This window comes from Camellia sinensis, chromosome 12 (genome assembly GCF_055761805.1).
Source record: "Camellia sinensis isolate YWXY chromosome 12, ASM5576180v1, whole genome shotgun sequence".
Taxonomy (NCBI): Eukaryota; Viridiplantae; Streptophyta; class Magnoliopsida; order Ericales; family Theaceae; genus Camellia; species Camellia sinensis.
The window spans coordinates 54,694,255-54,701,519 of NC_138972.1; positions in this window are offsets into that span (position 1 = coordinate 54,694,255).

A 7,265-nucleotide genomic window follows, 5' to 3' on the forward strand; every position below is an offset into this window, starting at 1 on the left:
ATAGGATGCCGGCGGATAAAAATAAAGTGCCTCGAAATACGTGCACACGGGCACGCAAACCGAGGCGATGGCATACACAATGCGAATGACATGAAAATGACATATAGAATGCAACATGGACTTATACTAACATGAGAGAGCCTCAGCCACACTCACATAAGAGGCCGATAGATGAAAATAAAGTGCCTCGAAATGCGTGCACATGGGCACGCAAACCGTGGCGATGGCAAAAATGCGAACTATGGCATGGGAAATGATATGCAAACATGCTAACGGGATTTTATCACTGAAAAGTGGGGGGAAAACAGCCCCGAAATGAGGCGAAAACACACCCGATGTATGGAATAGTCCTGAAATATGAATTTTGGCACCCGAAATGGCCTATAGCTATGCAATGCATGCACAATATGGACATGAAGTGTAAAGACAGAAGCTAGGCAGTCCCAAAAGTAGCATTTTACCAGTACAAATCATGGCCAAACAGAAAACCAAGATAGGGCAAAAATAGCATGCAAGAAATGGCCCTAAACATGAGATTAAGAAGAAGCTCATAGCTGCTGGCCCCAAACAGGTTAGGGTCCTTCAACAATGTTGAAGAGGGACCCAAAATAAGCACTTTCACAGAACTGTAAAAACCTCAAAAACAAACATAGATAAGGCTAAGCTTTTATGCAAGAAAACGGACCAAAAGGTGGCCAAAGAGGCAAGTGGTATATACACAGCCCAAATTGAAAAATTCCCTTCTACAACATTGAAGAGGGACCAAAAATAAGCATGTTTACAGAACTGTAAAAACCCAAAAACAGTATACAAACATGCTAGAAATGCAATGCAAAGTAACGCTCAAAAGAGGCTATAACATGAAGTATGAAAAATATTCACCAAACAGCCAAAGACCCTTAATGAAACATGTTAAGAAGGTCAAAATAAGGCCATCTCTAGGCCTGTAAATCGTCCAAAAATGGAATCATGATAGGCTTCCAAAGCATGCAAGAAAAAGGTATTTAAGGAGGATATTGAAGCAAGTACAATATGGAGGGCTCAAACAGGGTTGAGCCCTTAATGAAACAAGAAAATGAGCTCAAAATAAGGCCACTTTCAGTTATGGCCGGATCTCAAAGCAAAAAGCATAGATGGCTTACAAAAGATACAAGAAATGGGCCAAAAAGGGAAAGATGCAACTCACCCTTGAAGATCAATACTTTTGTTGCTTCTTGGACCAAATTTGTTGCCTCTTAGCTGCTGGAATTCCTCTCCTTGCTGCTGGAATGGAGCGGTGGTGGTAGAGCTTGGTGGTGATGAAGAAAATGAGGTGTAGAGCTTGAAGGTTTTCAAGGAAATGAGGGAGATGGAGAGGGATTTTTGTATGCAAGTTTGAAGATGAAATTTTCCAACCCCCAAAATAAACAATGGCAGCTGGTTATAAGGACCAAAAGGAGGGTGTAAAGGTGGGGCAAAAAGGAGGTAAGCTTTCCCCCACAAAATATCCCCCGGATTGGGATATTTTCTGGGGGAAACAGCTGCACAACTGTAAAGTACCAAGCATGAGGAACATGGCCGGCCCCTTACTTTTGCTGAAGGTGGCCGGCCGGCCACCCCCCCTAGCCGGCCAGCTAGGGGTCAAAAAGGTCAACTAGAAATAGTGGTCGGCCACCACATATTGGTGGCCTCCCAGGTCTCCTCTTCACAACCCTGTGGTTCGAATTTGGAAATTCTAAAACAAGAGAGAGAACAAGCCAATTTTAGGAGGGGTTCAAAAGGGTCAAATGGAATTAGTGGCCGGCCATAAACTTTTAGGGTCCTCCCATGTGTGTACATCACAAATATGTGGTTTGGGTTTGAAGAAAATGGCCCCAAGGTGTTCAACATTAGCCCGGAATGAGGGGTTCAAAAGGGTCAAATTGAATTAATGGCCGGCCACCACTTTTTAGGATCCTCCCAAGTGTGTACATCACAAATATGTGGTTGAAAGTTCAAGAAAATGGCCCCAAGGTGTTCAACATTAGCCCGGAAGTGCGAAAAACGGGCGTCGGAGGGCGTCGGAGGATGTATAACTGGTTGCTGCAACAATTACTGGCCTCCCACCCTTCAGTGACCTTCTTAGTGATAAAACAGAGGTACCTGCCAAAAATGAACGAAAACCATTGCAAAATGAATGTTCGGGGGCCAAAACACGCAGTTCGGGGCCCCGGAAACTGCCCGTTAAACACCGAGAATGGTATTCGACCTCGAAGTGGGTTTCTCAGACCCCAGTGTCCCTCAAAAGGGAGAAAAAAGGAAGTATGCCAAAAATCAGAGCAAACGGAGATGGTTAGGCGGTCCCGAACCGAGGCACACGGCTTGACGGCTCCGAAAACCGGGAACCGGACCCCGAAATGGGCAAAATGGCCTGTGGCCACAAAATGTAGCCCACGGCCACTGAGAGATGGTCTACGGGACCTCTCCCTCCCCTCAGAAAAAGAAACAGCGAAAATCGAGCCGGGTTCGCGAACCGAGGTAAGGCACGGAAGAGGGTTCGGAAGTCCGGAGGCAGGGCTCACGGCCGCGACTCTGAAACTTCTGAACGAGCACTTTATGCAATATCACCAAGCGCTCAACTGGTGATGTCTAAGTCTTAAGGTCGGTCAAAAATGGGGTGTCTACACTTAGATTCTCAACGCAGTCAGTTCTCCAGGCGCTAGCTGGAAGGTAACGGTACCTCTGATTATAAGCGCAGGGTATAACACCAAGAATCACAATACCACAGAGTATAACCAACAAGTGTAATACACACACATAAACTATCAAGATACATAAGCAATGTGTTAAAGTATGTGAACACATAAGTATGTGTGGAGTACATCCCCTATCTCCTCCTACACACTGGAGTACATCCCCTTTCTCCTCCCTAACAATTTATACATATATAAAGTATAATAGCACTTCATTACATACAATGTTCAATCAACACAGGTGTAATGCATACACGACAACTTAACACAACCATGTCATCCTCCACCAATGACCAAGGACAAAACCTCTAGATGCATGATTTTAGTACATCTATTATAAAGACTCAACTCTCTTGAGATCTTAAATCCAACAATGACACTAGTACGATAGGTAAAGGTAAAATCCTGAAATGTGTGTATTCAACACTACAACAATTAATTCTCATATTTATTTTCTAAAACTCACATAGAGTTAACATTTCATTACCCATTTCCAAGATCGACTTCCAGTATTTTCCAATTCCAAAACCCTTTTTCATTTCATAAAACCAATATCATTCCTCTTATAACTTTCCAAATCATTTATGCAAATTAACTCATAACAATAAATTAGGGCTTCTTCTTCTTCTATAGTGATATACTAATTTACACCCTAATTAGTCCAAACCACAATCAATGATAACAAACCCATTGTCAAACAACCAACCCTAAGTTCACCTCCATGATTTTCAAACAAACCCAACAACATGGATATAATTTTTATGCAATACAAAACTACCACATGTCTATCTATAGACGAAGCATTGAAAAAGAACAAGGAAATCCCTACCTCAAATTCGGAGCTCAAATGGAGGAGATGATGAAAACTCAAAGTGCTCCAAATCCCAAGATTTTCGAATCAAAATGTAGCCCTCGACAAACTCCACACTTTTTACAAAGGCCAAAGGGTAGAAGGTCACTCCTGCTAGATCAAATCCTAGAGAGAAGGTAGAGTTTTAGAGTGAGGTGCTCTCCAATAGTGGTTTTCGAAAGTAAGAGAGAGAAAGGAAATCAAAAAGTGATCCAAAAAGGTGAAACTCGGACTGATATAAAAGTCGCCCCGCTCGAGCGTCAGATATAGACTCACGCTCGAGCGTCAAAACTCCCGCTTGAGCGTCGGATGCACACTCACAGAAGTTTTGCAGGCGATGGTCCCTGCTCGAGAGTCAAACTCCCCGCTCGAGCGGAAGGACAAAATCAAAAGGTCACGCTCGAGCGTCAAAACTCTCGCTCGAGCGTACTAAGACCTGCAGAGAAAAATACTGGGAGATGGAAATTTATGCTCGAGCATCAAAACTCCCACTCGAGTGGAGAAGCAACAACAAAGGCCCCGCTCGAGCGTGAAGGCCAAAATCTGGGCAACAACCTTTGGTTTCTAAACACAACCAACCTGTTCCAAACCTGCCCAACACAACTCAAGACTCAAATACACAGAGTAAAGGATGGAAATGCAACACAGACAACAACCATCAACCACGGAACCGAGTCCGGAATAATAAAAAAAAAGAAAGGGAAAAACTGGGATCGTTATATAGGGATTACTAGAGTTGTATTTACGACCCCCTTTAATTAAATTGATAAATTTTGAACAGTTGAAGTTGCATAACATCATTGAGCATAATGGTTTTCAAAAGATGAAGATATGTTTTATTTTCAAAAAGGCATAGCATGGCATGTGCATTCATCTCTTGAGACTTGTATAAAATGTATATACTTTGTTAAGGATTTCCTACTGGGCTTTATGCTCACCCTACTGGATTTTTGTACAGGAAACGACGTGGTGAATCCACCTAATTGAGGGCGTGGAAATGTGTGTGTTGAGAGCACTAAAGTTCTCATTTGCTGTGATCCTATTTGTAAGTCAAGGGCTATGTATGTGTGGGTTTGAATAATTATTATGTGTACCGGGCTTAATCCTTGGAAGATTGTAAACCTTTGGAGGTGCTTATTTAGTTATTTACTTGTTGTTGAATCAATATAATATCGCGTGAGGAACTATTATTATTATGTAATGCAAGTATGGGAAGTTATATTTGGTTTTCCTTTAAAAGAGCCATGATTGTTGCATTATCATTTGTGCTATAAATTTGGGGCGTTACAGCCCTTATTAAAACTCTATTAGAAAAGAGTGGTGCTATTACCACCCTATGAATTATTTTGGACCCTCCATTTCTTTGAGCTCCCACTTATAAATTTTGAAACTCTCAAAATTTCTTTTCCCCTAAAATAATACCAAAATTATCATTGTAAAAACTTTTCACTCGTTGAATACACCCCCCACACCCCATAAAAACCCCTCTTCCAAAAAATCCTAACAAAACCCATCAAGAAGAAAAAGAGCCAATGTGATAACTTTCTCTATTGCCTCATCCACCATTGTCACAATTGGTATGCTCTCTCTCTCTATATATATATATAATTTCTTAGTTTTCTTGTAATAATTTATTCTCTTGCAAGAAAAAAATTATAATAATTGATTTGGTTGGTTTTCTTGGTAGATATTATAAAATTGTGAGTTTAGCAGAGAACTATGCGGCAATATTGTCAAAGTTACGAGATGAAGGAATAACTTTTGAACCTGATAATGGATTTGGGCTATTTCCGATAACTTTTGCAAGTGTTAAAAATTTTAGCAATTCAACGTGTTAAGAAATTTCCATATTCAGACTTGTATTCTCAAACATTACTTATTTGTACGAGAATACCTTCCTGAACAAATAAGTAATCTTCGGGGCCTGTATTTCCAAATTTGAAAAAATGAAAACTTCTACGAGCGTTAACAATTTTAACCGTTCAATATGTTAATAAATTTTCCTGACTTGCATTCCCAAACATTACTTATTTGTTTGGGAATGCCTTCTTGAACAAATAAGGAATGTTCGGGCTTGTATTCCCGAACTTGAAAAAATAAAAAATTCTCCAAGCGTTAACAATTTTAATCGTTCAATGTGTTAAGAAATGTTCAGATTTGGACCTACATTGCCAAACATTACTTATTTGTTCGGGAATGCCATCCCGAACAAATAAATAATGTTCGGGCCTGTATTCCTGAACTTGACAAATGAAAACTTCTACAAGCGTTAACAATTTTAACTATTCAAAGTATTAATAGATTTTCATGTTCGGATCTGCGTTCCTGAACAAATAAGCTATGTTGCCGCCAAAGGGTTTTCAAGGTTTTGAGGATGGATAGGTTTTGAAGATAAGATTTGGGGAAGATGGATGGGTGGTGATGGAGGTGGGTGCTCTCATAAATCCTAATTCATGATGTAGTGGGTGTGTAGGTTTAATTGTGAGATGGGGTGTTCTAAAATTAATGAGGTCCTTTTTAGTAATTTTATTTGAAGTTATTATTGTAATAAAAAAAAGTTAAAAACTAGAGATCCAAAATAATTTATGATGTACTAATAACAACACTCATTAGAAAATCAAGTTAACATTTTTTTCCCTGTATAATTCATTTGGGGTGCAAAGGCTTATATTTTAGGGGTGCAATTTTCACAAATTTAATTTGATGGTGTGAAGCCTTAGAAGTTTAGGATTGTTTACTAAGTAGGCATGTTTTGCAACTCAATCTTTTAGCCTAAAATCAAAAAGTCACAATAATTTTTTTTTAAAAAGTAACAATTTATATTAAAAAGTTAAAATTTCATTCTCTCTACTTTTTACGTATTTTTTTCATAAAAAGTTAAAAAATTATCTTATATAAACATATTAATTTGTTTAACCTCATATTTTAATCAAAAATTCAAAATTACTAAAATAACTTTTTCTCAAATGATGCCTAATATTAGAGTTTTTTCAAAATTTTGTTTAAAATTTGATTCTTAGTGAACCCAAATGCCAAATTGATTCAACCAACACATTCAAATCATTCACAAATAAAAGTAAAAATAAAAATTCTGCAATTTTTTTTTAAAAAAAAAAAATTAGGAAAGCAAAAGTTAACTGGGAAAGTAATTTTTAACAAAACCCAAAAGATTGTAATCAAAAGGAAGGGAAAATATAAAATGAAAAAAATTTAATTATGAAAATCTGAGAGAAAGAAGACTTAGAAGAGAAATACAGAGAAGGAAGAGCAAACTTATTTCAGGGAGGGGAGTGAGTAGCTAGCTTGCCACAGAGCAATATCCTCGGCACCGAAGAACTACTAGAGAGTAGAGACGCATTGGGTGTTTTGGAAAGTTGGTTAAAAATTAATTTTTAAATTTTTTTGACAAAAATATATAAAAAAATAAAGAGATAATATAACTCAAAAAAATTAAAAAGTCAAAAAACTAACTTTTAACTAACTTGTCAAAATGTTGTGTCTGTGAGGAATCCAATAGAGGTAAAACAAGTCTATTTTTTTTTTTATAAGGGTAAAAGATCTTAATACTTTTTTTTTTAATTTTATTTTTTTAGAGTAGGACTATACTCACCTTTGTATATTATTAGGAAAATAAATTTTAAATTTTAAATTTTGTCAATTTAAATTCTAATATTTTGATTTATTTTTAATGTAAACATTCGCTT